Source organism: Bos grunniens, chromosome 8 (genome assembly GCF_055505025.1).
Source record: "Bos grunniens cultivar Pamir isolate PY7600 chromosome 8, Bosgru_T2T1.0, whole genome shotgun sequence".
NCBI lineage: Eukaryota > Metazoa > Chordata > Mammalia > Artiodactyla > Bovidae > Bos > Bos grunniens.
This window is the reverse complement of record NC_141172.1, coordinates 36,176,333-36,198,656: the sequence shown is the minus strand read 5'-3', so window position 1 is coordinate 36,198,656 and position 22,324 is coordinate 36,176,333. Positions and strand designations below refer to the sequence as shown.

Sequence of the window (22,324 nt, the reverse complement as noted above, 5' to 3'; positions counted from 1 at the left end):
CCTTTAAAAATTTTAATTGAGGAAACATATTAAAGTTTTAAATTACTAGATCTATTTTGCCTTGATTGGCCACTATATAAAAGCAGGCAGAGTCCATCTATAGTAGCTCCTAATACTTCCTTACCATCAATCAAAGTATGTTTCTCCATTTTATTTCTTGCCTCTACTATTAACTTGTCACTACCAACCTGCTTTTATTCTTTCACATGCTGTGTGATGGATTAAACTAGTTAGCTAGCCAGATAGATTATAAAGGATACATTAACACTTAGTATTTTTGACGGAGCACTGAGCCAAACAAAAGCCATTTCTTACAGAAGACAATGAAGCCTGCTGCTCTCCATGTTTCTGACTCTGTGATTCTGACTTTCTTTGAGTGGGTAGATAATAGCCATGTAATCATTTTAGTGCAGATTTAATTAGCATCTTTCTTAAGAGGTTTCTATTATCACCTGATGGTCAGTTCTCTGAGTAGCCAGGATCATTATTTCAGGCTTTCCTCTCCGCTGCCCCGGGATCTATTTTTGGCAGAATGAATGAGAAACTCCTGAAGCAAACTAAGTCCATCGGGTTTTTGTTCCTAAGAAATGGACCTCTGGGCTTTTGAGCAGACAACTCCAGAGGTTTTCTCCAGGTTCTCAGTGTTTCAGTGGCCCCAAGTACCTGACGTTTTATTTTCTGCTATTTAGAGGGAGGATCACATAGCCAGGCTGCTTGGCAGATAACCTGCCACGTGCACCACGGATGTGGGGCCTGGCCGCTCGCTCTGCCTCATCAGGTGAGACTGCTGGCCTGTGATTGGCCCCCAGGTGATCCTCATGGCTGCTCAAGACCCACACCCGTGCGCATGAGACACCGGCTTGGTCTGAGTGGCTCCGATTGGTCCGCCTCCCCAGAGAAGCCACACCCTTTCTTTCCCCGCGATCTTGGGAAGGGTAGAGAAAGTCTTTGATTCCGCTCCCTGCGACCCGGTGACTGTTTCAGAGGGATTCTAACACCTTCGGTCACCTGGACCCACATCTTGGTAATGTTTTGGTGTCTGGGCACAGGGCTCAGTTATATCGTCTGGCTTTCTTACTTCCCTGTGAATTCCAAATTCCCAGGCTGGCTCATTCGAGTCTGGGAGGAAAAAAAACTGGAAGGAGCTGAGGGAAAGGTTGGTTGTCTGTTTTCTGATCACCCGGGTTGTTCGGGAAAGCCGTCCAGACCCGGAGCCCTGGTGCTGCAAGCTTGCTGCTGGTTCTCTCACTGTGGCGGGTTGTAGTTGTGGAATGAAAACTGACCCCCAACATAAGCACCCAGAGGCTGGCCTGCGCCACATTGGCTAGCAAGGTGGGGCAGGTAGGGAATGAGAGTGGGCAGTGCAACTGGGGGCCTTTTCTCCTTGTTTGTTCTTCTGGGTGGAGACTGGGTCACGTCCACCTCTTTCCCCACAGAAGAGGAACGGCAAGACTTAGAATATGCAGCTAGCTGCTTGGCCATCACTCCACATTGTTGCCTGATCTTAGTTCCCCTACCAGGCATTGAACCCAGGCCCTCAGCAGTGAAAATGCTGAGGCCTAACTACTGGACCAGCCAGGGAATTACCCACTTACCTTCTGCTGCTGCTGCTGCTGCTAAGTCGCTTCAGTTGTGTCCGACTCTGTGCGACCCCAGAGACGGCAGCCCACCAGGCTCCCCAGTCCCTGGGATTCTCCAGGCATGAACACTGGAGTGGGTTGCTATTTCCTTCTCCAATGCATGAAAGTGAAAAGTGAAAGTGAAGTCACTCAGTAGTGTCGGACTCTTAGCGACCCCATGGACTGCAGCCCAGCAGTCTATGGGTATCCTCCGTCTATGGGATGTTCCAGGCAAGAGTACTGGAGTGGGGTGCCATTGTCTTCTCCGTACCTTCTACTAGTAATACTATTAAGGGTTGCAACAGGAACCAATGATATATTCTGTGGGAATGACAATGGGGCCTCTTGCTGGGATTTTTTGAAACTCCAGGTGCCCCAACGACCCATCTTCACGTTATTCATTCCCCTGGAGGTAACATGCTATCTCACATTATTAATCTACCATGTGCCAGTACTTTACATACACTAGGACTTGACTTCTAAGCTTGAAGAGCCTGCCTTTATCAGCCACTATATCATAGGTGCTGTTTTAGGTTATGCAGATCTTTCAGTCCTCACCATAACCTTGTATTGTAGGGCTCTTATCTATCCCGTGGCACCATTTTCCAACACCCGTTTTATTTTATTTTTTAAACTTTTTATTTTGTATTGGAGTATAGCTGATTAACAAGCAATGTTGTGATAGTTTCAGGTGAACAGTGAAGGGACTCAGCCACATGCATACATGTATCCATTCTCTCCCAAACTCCCCTCCCATCCAGCTGCCACATAACATTGAGCAGAGTCTCATGTGCTATACAGTAGGTCCCTCCAATATCCTTTTTAGATCAAAGATGTCTGATAAATTAACAACAGAAACAGCAGCAGCAGGTGCTACCAGTTGTTGTACTTATTATGTATCAGGCACTGTTCAAAGCCCTTTGCATATGTTGGTTTAATCTCCACAACAACCTTATGAGCTGTGAGGAAGGTGTTATTATCTTCATTTCACACATAAGAAAAATGGAGCAGAGATTAAATAAGTTTACCAGTCTCACCCACTGATAAAGCTTTCTAGCACTGCTACAAGCTAGATAACATTATTACTGTTTTAAATGTTAATAATAAGAAAAGCAATGATATTTAGAAAGCTCACTGAATTTGAGCAGGTTGACCCAAGAGGAAGATAGAATTAATTCCTCTTTCAGAGACAGAATTATTCTTTTGTTTAGGGAAATGCCTTAAGGAGCCTGTTTTTTGTTGTTGTTGTTGAAAGTAAGGTATCTGAGCATGCCTGGAATTGAAGTTAAAATATAGATGAGGAAACTGCTCTGCAGAGTAAAATACAGGAAGTTTGAGGTTGTGCTTTGGCACCTTGAGATGGTAGAAGGACCTGCAGGAGAAGAAAGTAGGAGTGGGTGAGAGAGAGAGTGGAGCTCAGTAATATAGTGGGAAGTTAGGACCCTTGAAGGAAAGTAGTCATTGACAAATTCCCTGTGGAGGGAATGGCCAACAAATCTCTTGGAACCAGGATAGTTGAAGTTCTTTCTACAGGTGTTACAGCTGTTCTCTGTTGGATTCAAACCTTCAGTATAAGATTGCTACTCACTCAGTGTAGTGCTCCTGCTTTGGAGGAGTAAAGAGAGAGGACATGGGCCAGGCTTTCTAGACAAGTGACCAGCAGTGTATAGGATTTAGACTCCTGGGCCATAGCTGGGAGTGAATCTGAGTCAGGTGGCAGCAGAGAAACAAGCTGAAGTTAGGCTCTCTTGGAAATAGGTGTAAGAGCTCCACCCCTGCCTTGCCCACAAAGGATGTGTATTCTTTCAGGACTTGGTCTTAAGTAACTGAAAGCGTTGTCTCAAATGGGACTAAACAACAAGGAAATTTATTATCTCCCACATTAGGCCGTCCAGAGGTAGGGTGACTTCCAGTTGGTTGATTCAGTAACTCAACTGTGTCATTAAAGACGTAATGCTTTTCACTGTCCTCTGCTATCTTCAGGCTGGGTATCATCCCTGGGGTGGTAGCGGGATAGCTGCAGAGGCCTCCTGCCAGCCTTGGAGCCTGGATTCCTATGGAATCAAGTTCTGCTGGACATAAACTCTTTAGTGTCAGACCTACTACTTGTCATCACCAAAGGGCTGCCAATTGGTACTTGATGGCTTTTGTTTGTAGAACTTATTTGTTCCTTAGCCTGGGTTCTCTGGAATAAGGAGAAATGGGAGGTAGGGAGAGCTAAAACAGTCTTTTCTAGAAGAAAACAATCACCACCACCACCACAAAACCCCCAGGATTTGTGGAAAAATGGTAAATTCCATGTTTGGGCTAATAAATGTATAAGGTAAGCCTGAAACATTTTGTATCAGGAAACAAGGAAACCCTCAAAACTTTGGGGGTTGTGTTAAAAAGATTCAGGAGCCAACTTGAAGGACTCTTACTGGCCAAAGATGGAAAACTTTGAGAATCAAAAAGAATATAACTGTGAATGGATCGAGACATATTTTATATGTATAATTTATAATATACAAAAAATGATCAGTCACCTATGAGGAATGCTAGAGAACCAGTCCATTATTCTGAAACTAGGTGAAAAGAAAGCTTCCAACTCTCTGTGACTGCATAGACTGTAGCCCACCAGACTTCTCTGTGGAATTCTCCAGGCAAGAATACTGGAGTGGGTAGCTATTCAGGTAAATAAGAGCAAAGAACTCACTCTTTGTTTTTCCTGCATAAACTGTCCCATGGAGCAACCAACTATTTGAAAGTTCTCTTTATAGAAAAATTCCAGTTGGTGAGAAGAATGATTGATTTAAAATATCAAGATCCCAATCCTTAATGTGATAATTGATCTAAGCAATTAACATCAGTGCCCACTAAGATCATTAGTTGACAAGCTGATAGGAAGCTTTGTAATGGATGAATCAGGCTGGCAACTCCTGAACTCATTGATCGATATTAACATCAGGTGTTATGTACACAACCATCTATGAAGTCTTCTTGCCTAAAAAAAATTGAATGTAAATATAATCAAGCCTTCCAGTTTGCAGGAAATATTGGGGCATAGGAACAGAATATAGTATATGGACTTTTAAAAATTCTTCTTTAAATAGCCCAACTTCTAAAAATATAAGACAATAGAAAACTAACTGAATATTTTATGATATAAAGGTATTGTTAACTTTCTCAAATGTGATCATGGTATTAGGGTTATATTTTTTAAGAGCCCTATTTTTAAGTAGCTGCATAATGAAATATTCACACTTGAAATAACATCTGGAATTTGTTTCAAAATAATAAAATGTATGTGTGGGGTAAGTGAATGAGGGTGTACGTTGACACACTTGGCCGTATATTGATAATTGCTGAAGCTGAGTGATGAGTACATGTTCATTCTAGGTTTCTATCTGGCATATGTTTGATCTTTTTCATGATAAAATGTTGAATCAGCTGTGGTCAACCACTTTAAAATCTTTGCAATTCTGGCTTCAATACTTTGGCTGTAGGCAGGGGACTTGATGCAAAGACTTCTGGCAGAGACCAGTAATGACTTTATAGAGGCTGCCTTGTGAGTGAGGATTGGATCCCAGGGCCTGTTTAAATATATGGGACCATTGTTTTTCAGGTCTCAGCCACATTGGTGTATTGATCTTAACTTTTCTTGTTCTCCACTCCTCTCCTCCCACTCCTGCTATATTCTGGACTGGTGACAGGATTCAGTGCAATAAACTGAGTATAAACTGTGGCATTGGCTCTTAATCAGCATCCTCTCCCTGCTTACACTGGGAATTAACCACAGACCATAAGTCAAAAACAGCCCTCTTCTATTAGTAGCTAAGACTTGACATCACTTCTCTACTGCTAAACAGTCTTTTTTCTTTTTAGTGAACTATAATTGATTTACAGTGTTGTATCAATTTCTGCTGTACAGCAAAGTGATTCAGTTATATATGTGTGTATATATATATATATATATATATATCCTTTTTAAAAAAATACTCTTTTCCATTATGGTTTATCATAGGGTATTGAATATAGTTCTCTGTGCTATAGAGTAAGGCCTTGTTTATTCATTCTATATATAAAAGTTAACATCTGCTAACCCCAACTTCCCACTCCTTCCTTCCCTTAGCCCCTTCTCCCTTGGCAACCACCAGTCTGTTCTCTGTGTCCATGATCCAGATATAAAGTCTTGTATCCTGTTAAAAGGTAAAGCCCATGAAAAGTGGCTGATTCTGTAAACTATTAGTTTTCAGGTTAAAGTTCCAAGGAACTTAAGTTCTCAGAGGTTTATTGCTGCTCTGGATATAGCCATTTTCATTGACTCTGGTTAAAATTGTTAAAGGATGGGATATTATCAGTTGTAAAATTTTATCTATTCAACTCTTTTTAAATACTATGAAAAAACTCTTAGCATATACTAATACTGGAATCTAAGATGGAATCTGATTTAATAGAGAATTGTATAATTTAATTTTCAAAATTTTAGTTTTTTATAAGTTTTAAATGATATTTCAAGAAGAACATGATTTTCAGGGGCTCTGCTACTTGATCAGATTTCAAAACAGAGCACTGAGGTGTAGTTATTTACATTTTAGTGTGAGTGAAGGATTTCAGGGATGAGTTTGATGGAATGCAGAACAGCTTTATTCTGGGTAAGAAGTGAGAATAGAAAACCCCAGTCCATTTCTTTTCTGGTTTAAGATTGTGTTTCCTTGATAGCAATATTGAAATAGAATGACTTAAGTGAGGATTAAACTCTCTTAGAAGCATCACCCAAGCCAAGAGAAATGATGTCTAAGTTCCAAGTCTCCTGGGTATTAGTGATTGCACCTGCCAGGTCCTAGGCTGTGAGATTTATTTCTTGCTTTAGAGGATAAAGCTAGTTGTAATGACACAGAAATGGAAATTAATCAGAAAGTCTTTCATTCTTTCTCATCTTTGGTTAAGTAGTTCAAAATCTTAGCTAAGGGATGGAGACAGTTGTTGGCAAGAGGAAGCTTTCAGCCTGGGTGTGGACATTGAATGAGTCTGAGTGGAAAGGGAGACATTTAATTTAATTGGCATTTTTAATCTGGAAAATTGGAAAGAAGGGCAGGAAGCACTTAGGCCATCAGTTAATTAATTGTTATTGTCTTAGGCATTTCTCTCAGCTCAACACCTTGGCCAGATGTTGCCAAGGAAAATCATGCTTAAGTGGAATAGCTGGAACCCTGCATGCTCTGATTCTTCATAGTACTTGGTGTCTGTGGATTGTCTACAGTTGTCCTCCACAGGTAAATTTGTCATTTATTGTTGCAAGGATGAAAACATGTTTTAAAAAATATACTTTAAGTTTCTATGATACTTCCAATTCTGATTGGTTCTAATCTGTAAGTTTCTATGATACTTCCAATTCTGATTGGTTCTAATCTGTTCTAAGATTGTTCTAATCTTATCCTCTTTCTCTCAAATCAGTTTTCATACTAACTCACTTCTCTCACAGTGGACAGGAGAGTTGTACTGTTCACTGGCCGTTGTGGCTGTTGAGCACTTGATGTGTGGCTAGTCCAAACTTAGATGTGAGTATTAAATAAACACCAGGTTGGGAAGACTAAGTATGAAGAAAAGAAAATATTTCATCAATGGTTTTTTAAAATAGCTTTTAAAAAATTGATTGCATATAGAAATGAAAATATTTTGGGTACTTGGGTTAGATAAAACATATTCATTTTAATTTCATCTGTCCTTTAAAATTGTTTCAATATATCTGTTAGAACACTTAAAATCACCATATGGCTCACATTATATTTCTTTTGGGCAGTGCTACACTGGGAAATACTTGTGACACGTCTAATTTGTGGTATCTTGAGATCAGTGGTGTGCGATCACGGTTGGATTTCTTGGCTTGAAATCTGGTTCTCCACTTCATATATGTGTGGCCTTGGCAAGCTCTATTCCTCTCCAGGCCTCGGTGTCCTAGTCTGTGAAATGGACAGAGGAAGAGCTGCTGCTGCATTGGGTGGTTGAGATCACCTGAGATGGTGGTTGGGTCAATGCAAGTTATGAGTATTATCCTTTACTTTCTGCTGATACTCCTGCTGTGTTGCTCTTCTCCAGAGTTACCCTCTTCCCTTGCTGAGCATCACAGACTCTGTTGGAAGGTGGTGTAGACACGAGCCTTTCTAAGTCATCTTCCCCACCATCTACTTATTTATACTTGCCTTCATCTTCATATCTATATGCCCCTTGAGTGTTTGAGGAAGGAGACTGCACGTTCAATTTGTTTCACACACAGTGTTCTCCACAATAGAAAGCACACACAAAATAATTGTTGTAAATCGTGAAAAAAGTGACTTAGCTGGGAAATACAGATTTGTCAGTTATAGCAAGTTTAAGTGGCTCAGCTGGTAAAGAATCTGCCTGCAATGTGAGAAACCTGGGTTCGATCCCTAGATTGGAAAGATCCTCTGGAGGAGGGCGTGGCAAACCACTCTAGTATTCTTGCCTGGAGAATCCTCATGGACAGAAGAGCCTGGTGGGCTCCAGTCCATAGGGTTGCAAAGAGTCAGACACCACTGAGAGACTAAGCACAGCACAAGTTTAAGGGATACCTTTGGAAACATGCTGAGACTCTATCCATTGACATCACAATGTCTTTTCGTTTCTCATGGCAGCTTATAGGTTTGTCAGATTATCTACTGACTTCTGCTCTAAATCTATATTCAGCAAGGATTCCCTCCCAGAAGGAAAGCTATTCATTTTTTCCAAAATGAAGACAATGTGTAATATCTGAAAAGTTTGTTAAACATCATTGGCCGTTCGAAAATCATGCTTACCTGCTTGCTTTTCTAGTTCTATTAAGAGTAAAAACAAGCTCCTTTATGCCTCAAATGAGCTACAATAATGGTAGTAGGATATTGCCCTGAAATCTGGCTCTTGGAAGAAGGGAGTTAGGATGAGATGACCTACTGACCCTCAATCTTTGCTCAGAGGAAACAATCAAAAGGGAGGCCTTCCTCTGCAGTGCTGAAAGAGGCTTTGCTGTAGGTACTGGGTGCCCCTGCTTTCAGCTATGCCCAGAGTCAAGTGAGCTGCTCACAGTCTGGAGTCCAGGCCCATCTGGATACATAGAGAGCACACACTTTAGGCAGAGGAACAGAGCAGAGTAGAGACTGTCCTGCGGTCTGGCCTTGTATTCCCTAGGGAGCAAAAGAATGGTATACGACGTTAATTGATCTCCTGTCCTAACAACCAAATCACTAATGTTAAATAAATCTGATTAAATGCTGGCTCAGACTGGGATGGCTTCTCTGGCTTCCCTGGTTTAGCATTTTCTAAAACTGGCCAGTATTCTATGGAGTGTTGTTCATCCAGTATTGTGGCGTACAAGAAGACTATCCTCAGTCATTTCACCATGTACCCACCTGAGTGTATATTGGTGGAGCATGAGAATGGCCCCAAATCCTATTCAAAGAAACTTCACTGTAAGGCATATTCAGAAAGTAAAGTATAGAAAAATTCTAAATATTAAGAGATTTCATTTATTCATATCTGTATCAGAGGAATCCTGAATTATTGGGCTGATAAAAAAATACTCCATTCCTCTTTGCAAAATGCAGAGAAAAAATAATTTTACACAAACCTTAGAAAGCCACATTGCACAAAGGAACAGGTGACCAGAAGGCCACTTGCTTCTGGCAATTTCCTTATACAAATTTGTAAAACAAGTTACAGCCGACTCAACAACCAGAGGCTCTGGTCATGTTTTAAATCTTTCTTCTCTGGAACTGGCCTTTTGCCTAGCTTCCTCTTTGGACCTAAACTATTCTATGTCTCTATTTTCCTCTTCTAGATGAAGAACACCGGTTTTCTGTTCAGATACAATGTGCTCTCGTGAGAATGAAACTAATAATGTTTCAACAACCTTCAGAGACTTCAAGGTTCCCACCATATCAATTTCAAACTCCTTTGTCGCGCCTGGGGACCCTCCACTACCGTCAAACACAGTCTTTTCCCATGTGTGCATTCTATGCCTCTGTTGATTTTGTTCATCTCATCTGAAATTACCTTCAGCTCCTCAGGTTCTAGCTGACATTTAGGCTTAGTTTAAGTTCTGCCTCCCCTGAGAAGACTTCATTGTTTCTTTTCAGCCTTCCAGAGTGCATTTAATCAGTCTGCACACCATGCACACGCTGCCCTGCATTATTCACTATTGCTTCAGATGTGCAAATCCTATCTCCCAACTAGTGGCTAAGCACCACTTGTCACTTTTCACCCCCCAAACCTAGCTACTCATAAGGATACTTGGTCCTTACTACAAGAGAGATGTTTCTGACAATTAGAAACGCACCAGATAGAATGTGGTCCCCCAGGACATAGTGAATTCCTTGTCACTGCAGGATATCAATAACAGACCACTTGAAAGGGCCTTCCTTAGTGGATAGGTGGTAGTTTGTGTTTTATACATTTTTGATGAATGAGTAAATGCAGGGTACTGGAAAAGAAATTCAAACATCCAGTTGGGTGTCTTTCAGAATTCTGTCAGACTTCATTAATGTTGAGCTTCTATTATTCTGTAATATGGTTGTTCTCTAAGAAATAAGCATTTGCTACATTCATGGAAATATTCTCTCATTTGAAAATTATTTCATATGCATCATTCATTTGATTTTAGCAAACTTGTGAGAGTTGTGAATCTTCTCAGTTATCTAACTGGTATACATGAAGATAATGATGGAATCCTAGCAGGGTTGTGCAGAAAACACATGAGAGAAGAGGAACACAGATAACCAGAACTCACTGTTCTCCATGCTCTGATATTAAGCCAGCTAGTGGAGCAGGGAGGATTTGGGAGAGAGGTCAATATTTTACAGATAAAATAATCCACAATAGAACTTACTCTTTTGGTGTGGGTCTGACCTCCCCATTTGTGCTTGGGTTTGTTGAATTTTTAGAAAATATTTATTGAGGTATAGTTGATTTAAAATATTATACAAGTTTCAGATGTATAGCAGTGATTCACAATTTTTAAAGATTATATTCCATTTACAGTTATTATAAAATATTAACTATACTCCCTGCCTTTTTTGATATAATCATTGTAGCTTATTTATTGGGGCTTCCCTGGTAGCTCAGCTGGTAAAGAATCTGCTTGCAATGTAGGAGACCCTGGTTTGATTCCTGGGTTGGGAAGATCCCCTGGAGAAGCTTTAGGCTACCCACTCCAGTATTCTTGGGCTTTCCTGGTGGCTTAGATGGTGAAGAATCTGCCTGCAATATGGGAGATATGGGTTTGGTGTCTGGGTTGGGAAGATCCCCTTGAGGAGGACATGGCAATCCACTCCAGTATTCTGGCCTGAAGAATCCCCATGGACAGAGGAGCCTGGCAGGCTACAATCCATGGGGTCACAAAAAGTCAGACACAACTGAGTGACTAAGCACACAGCACAGCTTATTTATTCTATACATAGTATTTTTACCTCTTAATTCCCTACCCTATCTTGCTCCTCCCCACTTCCCTCTTCTCACTGGTAATCACAAGTTTTGAACTACCTATTAACTCAGAACTCTACGCAGAAGTGGTCAATTTCACTCTTGATCAGAGAAGTTAGAATTGCATTTGGGTGAACATTTTTAGCTGAGTTGTAGTTGCTATTTTGTTGCTTAGTGATAGAGTATAAAAAGCTCAGAAAATTAGAAAATTCCAAACCGTGGGTCTTTAGAGGATGTACGTATTTGGAATTTATTTCCTGCTTTGGAAATGATATTTTAATGGAATGGTTTATGGTTAGGTTATCATATAACAAAGGATGTTTATTTTAAAAGTTAAATGTGTTGAAGACCTGAAGTAATCCATGTAGTATTATGCTATGCCTTCCTCTAAAGCATGACAGTATAATATCAATTCAGCAACAAAATTATCAGTCATATATTATGTGCAAATCATAAAACTCCTCTTGAAGACTCTACCCTGAAAAGACCTGGGCAGCATCATAAATGTGAAGTAGGAGGGTGACCAGTTGATCAGTGTGTATGGTGTGTGATTGTTTTTGTTTTCTATTACTGCACAACAAATTGTCACAAATTTAGCAGGTTAAAACAACATATTTATTGTCTCACAGTTTCTGTGAGTCAGGAGTTTGGGCACATCTTAGCTGGGTTCTCTGCTTTGGATCTGGCAAGGCTGCAGTTAAAGTATTAATTGGCTTGTGTTGCTTTCTAGAGCTCAGAGCCCTCTTTCAAGCTCTCAGGTTGTAGACAGAATTCAGTTCCTTGTGGTTGTAAGACTGAAATCCCCATTCTGTAGCTGACTATCACGTGGGGTCTGCTCTCTGCTTCCCAGAGGCCACTCCATTCCTGGCTACGTAGTCCTCTCATAGGCCTTCTCAGTGTGGCAGCTTTGGGCTTCAGGCTAGCAGCAGAATTCTGACTTCCTCTCTGACTTATAGACCCTCTTTTAAAGGGCTTATCTTATATTCTAGGCCTATCCAGGATAATCTCTTTTTTGATTAACTCAAAGTCAGCTGATTAGGGACCTTAATTACAGTTATGAAATCCTTTCACTCTTGCTGCATGTGTGTGTGCACATAACTAGTTGTGTCCGACTCTCTGTGACCTTATGGACTGTATGTAGCCCACTAGGCTCCTCTGTCCATGGAATTTCCCAGGCAAAAATACTGGAGCGGGTTGCCATTTCTTACTCCTTGCTGTATAACATGATCTAATAACAGAAGTAAAGTCCTGTCATAGTCACAGGTCTTGTTCACACTAAAGGAGGGGATTATATAAGACATGCACTCCAGTGGTGGGAATTCTGGGACCTCCTTAGAATTTTGCCTACCTCACTGGGCAATTAAGAAAGCAAAAACACTATTTGTTAGGGATTGGGATGGGGTTATGGGCAGGTATTTTTTTCCCAACACCAATTCTCTTACACCAGCTGGGTACAATGTAATGTGTTAGTAGCTCAGTCATGTCAGACTCTTTCTGACTCCATAGACTGTAGCCTGTCAGGTTCTTCTGTCCATGGAATTCTCCAGGCAGGAATATTGGAGTGGGTTACCATTCTCTTCTCCAAGGGATCTTTACAACCCAGGGATTGAACCTGGGTCTCCTGCATTGCAGGCAGATTCTTTACTGTCTGAGCCACCAGTCTGACAAACTGGATGTGCTATAGTTCAGTCCTGACACTACCTACCTGGAGTTAGCATTAGATCTCAGGTAAGGTCTCAGTCTCACTAGACTGCTCTCACCTTGGATGCCAGCTGCAAGTTCAGAGGTCTTCCTGTACTTCTGCTTGGAGAACTACAAACTATTAAGGGTTCCCATCACCACCATCTTGGGTTCAAGAATTCACTAGAATGACTCACAGAACTCAGGAAGGCACTGTGTGTATGAATACTGTTTTATTATCAAGGATTCAAGTGAACAGCCAGGTGAAGAGAAATAGGGCAGCAGGGTCTGTGTAGTCCAGGGCAGAGCACTCCAGGCGCTCTCTGGGTGCACCATTCTGCCATTACATTGTTGTATCCACCATCCTGAAAGCTTCCTGAACTTTCTTGTTCCAGAGCTTTTATGTGAAGCTTCATTATGTAGGTGTTATGGACTGAATGTTTGTGCCCCTCCAAATTCATATGTGAAAGCCTTAAGTCCTAATGCGATGGTATTTGGAGATGGGAGATAATTAGTGTTAGATTAGATCATGGGAGTAGGGAGAACATAATGGGATTAGTGGCTTTATAAGAAGAGGACAGAGAAGTTTCTCTGTATGTTCATGCACCAAGGAAAGGCTGTGTGAAGACATGCAAGGTGGTCATTTACAAGCCAGAAAGAGGGCCCTCACTAGTAATGGAATCAGCTAGCACCGTGATCTTGGGTTTCTAGCCTTTAGAACTGTAAGAAATAAATTTCTGTTGTTTAAGCCACCTAGTGTCTGGTATGTAGTTATGGCAGCTTGAACAGGCTAAGAGAGTAGGTGTGGTTGATTACGTTGTTGGCCCCATGACTGAACTCCGTCTCCAGCCCCTATCCCTCCTGAGGACTTCCTTGGCAGAGTAGGGTTGCAAGATCCAGCCATATCATCAGGTGGTGGTTTCCTCTAGTGACTGCCACTCCCCCGCATCTTGAAGTTATCTAGGCTCCTTCCCATGAACCATCTCATTAGCATAAGCTCAGGTATAGTCAAGGGAGTCCCTTAGGAATAACAAAAAGCACTCTTTCACTCAGGAAATCTCAAGGGTTTTAGGAGCTCTGTGCCAGTTGCTAGGGATAAAGACCAAAGATCAAATATATTCTCTATTATACCACAGAGGGTATTACCTTCTTTGTGTACCAGAAATTTGACAGAAAGTGTCAGTTTGGCTCAACCAATTCAGATACTTCTTAGCAACACCTGGAAAGGTTAGTAAGCCTATATATATATATTCATTAAGAAATACACTATACATGGTGTATATATAGTGTATTATATATAGTGTATATTTAAGCTACTATATATATAGTATACATATTTAATGTGTGTATATCTACACATTGAATAGCTGTGATTTTGTTTAACACAAAATTTCTCCACTCAAGGTAATGGTTAACCAGTGTTACTAAGGGGATGACACTTTCCTTGTTTTGTTCTAAGTTTTCTTCCTCAGTGCATTCATGGTTATTCCTGATCTCATACCGGTCTGCCTCTGACATGAATCCATGGTAGATTGGAAGTCTCCTTTGGGTGCAAGGACTGACGGAGGGCCTCTGGAGAAATGTTGGTCCGCCTGGATGTACTTGCATTATGTTTAAGCTTTGTGGAAGCGTCTTCAGCACCTGGGAGGCTCTGGGTGTATTTTGTCCATGTCATATTTATAACTGCATTCCTAGCCAGTGCTGAAACTGAGGCGAAGTGCCCTCAGATGATGCCTGATATTTAATAAGAACTGCTTTATTCCTCACTGTTATTTTAGTGCGATTTTATAATCTATTTTTTGCTTTGAGAACAAGAAGGGTAATCTTCATGCAGAGAAATGCTTCCAAAAGTTTTCACCATTTTCCTTCAGATATGTCCATATTGCACTCTCAAATGTGTCCCTTGGCTGCAGCTGTGTTTGTCGTCATTTCATTTCCATATGTGCTTGTGCTATAGATGTAAACTGCTTTAAATTGTTCCTCAACTGTTCTTCAGTGACTTAACACAACTTTGAACTGACTCTGTGTGTATGGAATGATGAGTGTCTTTTTCATCCTTGAGCATTATCAGGCAAGTAAGCAATGCCTGTTAAAGGATGTCAGAAAGGTCCAGGTAATTGTCAGGGGCAAGAAAGGAGAGAAAGAAGGGAGAGGAAAAAGATATGGGAAGGAAAAGAAAGTATAGAGCAAAAGGAGAGAAAAAGAAACTAGTCTATTTTGTAGCAGAGGACCAAAATGCCCCCAAAACCATCCAAATAAACCCCAAGTTACTCTAGGTGACAATCATTGATGAAGCCTATTTGAAACCTATTTTAAAGCCTGTAGTTTTAAAAGTAGTTTAGATTTCTGAGGTGTTCTCTTCTAGAAGTAGCCTACACAGGGTTCCAGATGAGCTCATGGAAATCCAAGAACCTAGATAGGGGACCACATGAGGCAGAGAAACTTGGAAGAGTAAGAAGTGAGGTGTGGGAAGCCTGGAAAAGATGGCAGGGTTGGGTGCAAGACAGTCCTGGTTGTGGTTTATGGGCTCCTTGCTTTAGGGCTCGGAGTGAGGAGTGACAGAGCAGGATAGAGAAGTGCCTCCTGACCCTGTTGTGAAGCACACTGATCTCTGAGGCCCAGACCATGAAGGAGGGCAGCACATCTGATTATGTGACTCTGACAAAATGTCAGAGAAATGAAAATAAATGGCTGAACAGTCCCCGGAGGGATAAAGAGTTCAGTTATTAAGCTCCCCGACCAGAAACATTGCGATTTAGTCATCTAGAATGATTTTATTCCATCGTCTATTATGAGCTGCACCACATAAATCTGTGTTTTATTGCTGGAGTGAGATGCTGGAGAATTTCAAGATTACTTTTGGCACTGTCTGAGTCGGCTTACTGCTGTGCCGACAAGTGCTTGTGGAAAATTAGCAGCAATGATATTAATCACCTTCTTTGGGGCTCTCCGCCCCCACCCCCCACTCTGTTAGAGCTTTGTTTTTGTCCTTCTTTGAAAACAAGAAACAAAAGAACAAAATCCAACCTGGGCCCTGCAACTCTTTAAAACACAAGTATATCAGGTGGAGTTAGAGAGTGGTAGTCGGAAGGAGAACCGGTTGTCAGGAGCTGGGATGGTGAGTGGGAGGAGTGAGGTGTCATTTGTATGGTGCTGTTGCTATGTCACATCTTATGCCTGGAATTCTCTGGGCTGTGGCTCTTGGGAAGAGGAAGTAAAACAAAGAGAAGTGGTGTCAAGAAACATAAAAGAGTATGGCCAATTTTCTTTGATCAGCATATTCAACTGGTACATTACAAGAGTGTAAAGGAAGGTGAGAAATAGGAAGTGGATGGGTGAGGGGTTTGAACACACAGATACACAAACCCAGATACACACATTCATTCACTTAAGGGCTATAAGAAGGCAGTTTAATTGGGGGCCAACTGTATGAACAACTGATGCCCTTATTCTCTCTCCCACAAACACTCTCCTTTCAAAAGCTGATTTAATTTCTCTCCTCTACTATTGCTATCTCCTAATCATTTTTTTTTCATAGTCTCAATTTTATTCCTTTTTCCTAAATTATCTCTGCAAGGATGCTCTTCCTGCCTCTGCTTTTGGGCAACTTCATCTATTCGGTTGGTTTCCGGTGTTCTCTCTCTGACTTCCAGTGTATATCCTAAGCTCTGCTTTCTCAAGCAGGAATAGGTGTGTCACAGTTAAGCCCTGGGTGAGATGGAAGGAGCTAAGACAAAACATAGCTTGACCTTGCAGTTATGTACCTGGGTTTGTGAGGGGCAGGATGCCAATGAGCTATGTATAGGAATAACAGGCTGGGTTTTTCCCGATGTTCTGATGTCTGAATATGCTTGATCTGGTCTGACCAAATTAAACAAGGAAGGGCCTGGTGGGAACTTTGTATGGGGGCTCTTGGCATTCTGTGCTTAGAAAACAAGTGCAGGTTAGTGATCAGTGTGTGCCTGGGAATCAGAATGCTTGGATTCATCCGACTCTACCACATACTCGGCTGTGTGCTCCAGCACAAGCTCTCTACATCTTTCTGTCCTTTAAATGCAAAAGAGAGTCACAATCGGCTCACTCCCCTACAGTTGCCATGAGGATTAAATGAGATAATGCATGTAAAATGCTGAGCCCTGCACAAAGTAAGGACTCACTAAATCTTAGCTCTTGCAAGTCATTTGGCTTGTTTCCCTCCCTAAAGAAAGAAGAACGTCTTTTCCAAGAAACCTGTGACAGAAAGCAAAAGGCATTAATGTGGAAAGCTCTTTCTTTGGTGAAATAAAATGCTGCCCCCAGGTCTAGGGCTTTGTGATGGGTTTCTTTCCTGCTCATTATGAATAGGTTGATGAGAAGTAGATGGGTTAAAGATGAGTGAAAAGCTTTGTGATGGAGTTTATCCTGTTTTCTGGGCCCAGCTCTCAGAAAGCTGATTAAATGAGGCCTGGGCTGTGCAGGCTGCCCTACTTATGGCTTTTGTCAGCACTTCTTTTGTAGATTCTAATTTCCAGGGCCTAGAAATGGCTGTGTTGAAAATATTCTCTGAGGGCTTGAGCTTGGTGTGGAAGATCTTTATCAGGCACCAAATAATCTTGTCAAGTTTTAAAAGAGGAAGCGAGAAAGAAAGGAAAAGACTGTTGGCAAGGGAGGATGAAAGAGGAAGACGGCAAAAGAGAAAAGAGAACTGAAGAGATAGAAAGGCGAGGGAGAAAGAGGGAGAGAACAGATTCTTTTAAGAATTTCTAAGACTTATACTTTAAAATAGCTCCTCTATGTCAGGTATTTCTCCCTTTTATAACATCCTTATCCAGGCCCTGTGCTGTTATAATTAATTGGAAAGAGCTACACCACAGAGCTTCCTGCTGCTGGGCTGTCATGAAGGCGTGTTCCCTCTTCCCATAAGCTGAACTTGCCATCGGTTGCCTGCCCTTCATTCCTGCCAGAATGTTCACCATATCGCTTTCCCATCAAAGAGCTACATCAACGTGGTCTCTGGCATCTTTCAAATTTGGGGCCAGTGTTGGTTCCCTGGAAGGATCTTCACTTCCCTTCCTGGAGGCTACTGAGTGGGCTTAGAATTAAAGGTGAGACACAGATAAGAATCCTTAAAGGGAAATAAGGCCACAGTGAAGTCTCACTGTCTGAATACCCACCCCGAAACTGTGAAATGTTGGGTGGCTTGAGCACGAGGAGACCCACTCACTATGGCAGAATCTGTGGTAATGACTTGAGAGGGTCTGGGGTTGGAGTCACCTGGCTGGCGCAAGCATGCACAAGAGGGATGTGAGTAATGGTGCCTCCACCCCTACAGGAGAGTGGGGGTTCTCATCCCATCTCACTGGGATGCCCTCCCTGCTCTGAGAGCTCTGGATGTGGGTAATCAGTAATACACAGAGAGGAGCCACATCCTGGAGCTCCCTTTTCCCTTCAGTGTCCGGTCTAGTTCTCTCCACACTGGAAGTGGTACCCATGAGAAAGATGCCTGGAGGACTGACTGTCTGTGACTATTTTCCTTGCCAAGCCCCACAGTAACACTGTAGAGTAATAAGATTTGTACAAACTCAGAAGTACAGAGAGAGGAACAAAGGGCACAGTGAAGGAAACTTTCTGTGTATTTTACGAAGCTGGAATGTGGAGACTGCTGACTAGAGTCGGTGGCAACTTAGTGTCAGTTGGTCCTGTGGAACTTCAGAAAATCTCCTAGGATCTGTTTGGTGGGTAAAGTAGAAATCTGTAATTAGGAAGATTTATGGAAAGCCTGAGTATAGGGTAGTCTAATCCTAAGTGTCTTTCCCCTTATACAGTTTGGTTATCACTTTTCCGCTTATACAGCTAGGCTGTCACTTTTCTGAGTATGAGGGTGGTAGTAATGAAACTCAGAGCTGAAGATGGAAAAATTTAATGAAAACACACACAGCATCACAGAACACCCTCAGCCTCACTGTTTCCCACAGAGCTTTTCCAGATATATTAATAGTTATAGGCAGGGGGTTGGATGAGGCTGCTCTGCGTTTGAAAGAGTTTGGGATCCCACCAAATATAGGAGCCAGTTTACGAGATGTTCATCCTCTGGTAAAAATTGTAAGTTGTCAAGTCTCATGCATATACACTGTGTTTCCAGTCAGCTTTTAGTAATTCATTTCTAAATCTGAATGGCCAACAAACACAAGATATTTGATGGGAGTCATTCAGTCTATACTAAAGAAACCAAAACTAGGAAGGAACCTAGAATCTCCTTCCACCAAGAAAAAGAGAATGCAGAGAGCAAAATAAAGTCTAAAATATTCATAATTATATTCTGAGAGATGGATTAAATATTTTTGGCTGGTGTTCAGCTATTAAAGCTGACGTTTGAGGCTTCATTTGCAGGCTTCATCTGCTTTATCTTCATCTGAATCCTAGAGAAGATCCCTTCATCTAACCCCTAACCTTTGACCCTATGGTTTAGGTGAGTCCTAAAACTGATACAGAAGTCAGATCAGAGAATATGCTTTATTAATGAGAGCTCCTCAGTTGCCAATGGTCAGGGAAAAGCCAGGCTGGGGAACACAGTGGGGACCTGTGGCCATGGAGGAGGCTGCTTTTCCAGAGCCTGGGCGGTGGCTCTACCTTTGAGGAACTGGCTCCGCCGAATGGACTCTGACAGCTCAGCCACTGCAGGAGGACTACTGCCCACCTCACAAAGCTGGTGCTGGCACAGGGGATGCAGGGAGGCAGGAGGGAGGTGGAAGTCTTTCAGGTGCTGACCACATCCAGAAAACCAGGAGGAATGCTGGAAATTCCTCCTTCATGCAGGAGGCCATGTAAAAGAGGAGGTAAAGATGGTTTTCTGTGTCTGTTTCTTCTCCATGCTGGTATGTAACTTGATGGATTGGGTTCTTCAGTGAACAGAAACCTTCTCCTCTGGGGAGGTATGGGCAAAGTGGGGAAGAGGAACCCTAAAAAAAGTTTGTTTGAATATTATTCTCTGCCTTGGAGAGGGACATGTAAACTGGCTCCTCTAGAGACCCAGGGAGAAGGCAATGGCACCCCACTCCAGTGCTCTTGCCTGGAAAATCCCATGGATGGAGGAGCCTGGTGGGCTGCAGTCCATGGGGTTGCTAGGAGTTGGACACGACTGAGCGACTTCACTTTCACTTTTCACTTTCATGTATTGGAGAAGGCAATGGCAACCCACTCCAGTGTTCTTGCCTGGAGAATCCCAGGGACGGGGGAGCCTGGTGGGCTGCCGTCTCTGGGGTCGCACAGAGTCAGACATGACTGAAGCGACTTAGCAGCAGCAGCAGCAGAGACCCAGAGATGATGGAATGCAAGTGAGGACCATGGGGGATTTTCCATCTCCCACCAACAGGTAATTGTGTAAAGGCAATACAATGACTAATCATTGGTAGAAGAGAGCTGGGAAGAGGAACCTCTGGGGATTTTGACCCAAGCAATCTGGATGAGAAGGCCAACCCTTGGTCTGTTTGACAGCAGGTAACATCAGTACATCATGGGAAATGTCAGGCTGGATGAAGCACAAGCTGGAATCAAGATTGCTGGGAGAAATATCAATAACCTCAGATATGCAGATGACACCACCCTTAAGGCAGAAAGCGAAGAAGAACTAAAGCGCCTCTTGATGAAAGTGAAAAAGGAGAGTGAAAAAGTTGGCTTAAAACTCAACATTCAGAGAACTAAGATCATGGCATCTGGTCCCATCACTTCATGGCAAATAGGTGGGGAAACAATGGAAGCAGTGAGAGATTTTATTTTTGGGGGCTCCAAAATCACTGCAGATGGTGACTGCAGCCATGAAATTAAAAGATGCTTGCTCCTTGGAAGAAAAGTTATGACCAACCTAGAAAACTTATTAGAAAGCAGAGACATTACTTTGCCAACAAAGCTCCATCTAGTCAAAGCTATGATTTTTCCAGTAGTCATGTACTGATGTGAGACTTGGACTATAAAGAAAGCTGAATGCCAAAGAATTGATGCTTTTGAACTGTGGTGTTGGAGAAGACTCTTGAGGGTCCCTTGGACTGCAAGGAGATCCAACCAGTCCATCCTAAAGGAAATCAGTCCTGGATATTCATTGGAAGGACTGATGCTGAAGCTCCAATATTTTGGCCACCAGATGGAAAGAACCGACTCAGTGGAGAAGATCCTGATGCTGGGAAAGATTGAAGGCGGGAGGAGAAGGGGATGACAGAGGATGAAATGGTTGTATAGCATCACTGACACGACGCATGTGAGCTTGAGTATGCTCCAGGAGTTGGTGACGGACAGGGAAGCCTGGCGTGCTGCAGTCGATGGGGTCGCAAAGAGTCGGACATGACTGAGTGACTGAACTGAACTGAACGTCAGTATTAACAAGATAAGCCACCAGGAACTAGCATAGGTTGCAAAAGAGTCAGAAAAACCTATCCCTATTTCAGCTCTTCCAACTTGGCTTTGCGACTCTGAGAAAGTCTATGGCTTTTCCGAGCCTTAGTTTCCCCATGTGTAATTGTTTCTCGGAATTGTTACAAAAGTAAAATGGGAATTCATTTACCCCATTCATTTGACAAGTCTTAACTCCAAAATTTTTGGCACCTATCATGTGTCAGGTGCTATGCTATGGATATAATTAAAGAACTTGGCACTCATAGTAGTTAACACATGTTAGTCTCTCCTCTCAGACTATTCCAGTTCTTTCAATATCCAGTAGTCCCAGTTACAGCCTCATGAATTCAGAGCTTCAGTGTAGGGTTGGCTGTTTAGAAAGAGGGAGAAAGTCACTGTAGATCATCATTCATGCTCTGGCTAGGCTAGACTTGCATTAAGAGTGTTCTTTCACTCTTTCCATCCATCAGAGCTGTCTGCATTGCTTTAACAGTTCTGAACCCTGAAGCCTTCTACCTAGCAGCAGCCATTTCCTCCTGGCCTTCCCAGCCCTGGCAGCTCTAAGCAGGGCTCAGCTCCGTCTTGAGGACGCTGTTTATGGTTGCAGGAGGCCCTTCGGTGTCTGTGGCCTTTGCACTGTGGACGACAGGAGCTGAGGTCACCTCCTTTCCTCAGAGGGGAAATGGTCTGATGGGACACCCTGAGTCACAGGGTAGGCCACTGTCTGCTTACAACTTGACAGAATGCAATTGAGTAAGGATGACTAGCCAGTTAATAGATGTTAATTATGGCTCACAGCATCCCTGTAGGTCAGGGGATAGGAGGACTCTGATGTCAGGGCTGACATGCTGTGGCTGGCGGCAGGCTGGCACTTACATTTGACGAGGGTTGTGGCTAGTTTAGCACAGCCACAGGGACCCAGATGGAAAGTACAAGACTGACATGTCTGACTTGCAGAGGGACAGTTCACGGTTACACTCTCCTCTTCAGTGAAATTTTCAGCATGTGCTTCTGCCTTTGTTTCTTCCATCCCATGCCCACATACCCAGAACTGGTTCAAACCAGGACTCACAAGGTGCATTGTTCAGTTTCCGACCTCCCCCTTCCTTGATGGAAATAAAACCATTAACTCTGGAGAGCGTGGGATCAACCCCAGTCCTCCTTTGACAAATCCCTGCACTGTAACTTTGCAATGCTTTTAACTGTAG

At 42.5% G+C, this 22,324-nt stretch overlaps 1 long non-coding RNA gene across 1 annotated transcript in view; it reads left to right on the top strand.

Annotated features, from left to right (window-relative positions):
* Positions 1-822: 822 nt before the first annotated feature.
* The window catches only part of LOC147366908 (uncharacterized), a 1,139,839-nt gene continuing 1,118,337 nt past the window's right edge, over positions 823-22,324 (top strand). Inside the window, exons 1-3 of the long non-coding RNA XR_015169575.1 lie at positions 823-1,024; positions 6,739-6,874; positions 17,564-17,836. This is a non-coding gene — a long non-coding RNA (uncharacterized LOC147366908). The remainder of the gene's footprint in view (positions 1,025-6,738; positions 6,875-17,563; positions 17,837-22,324) is intronic.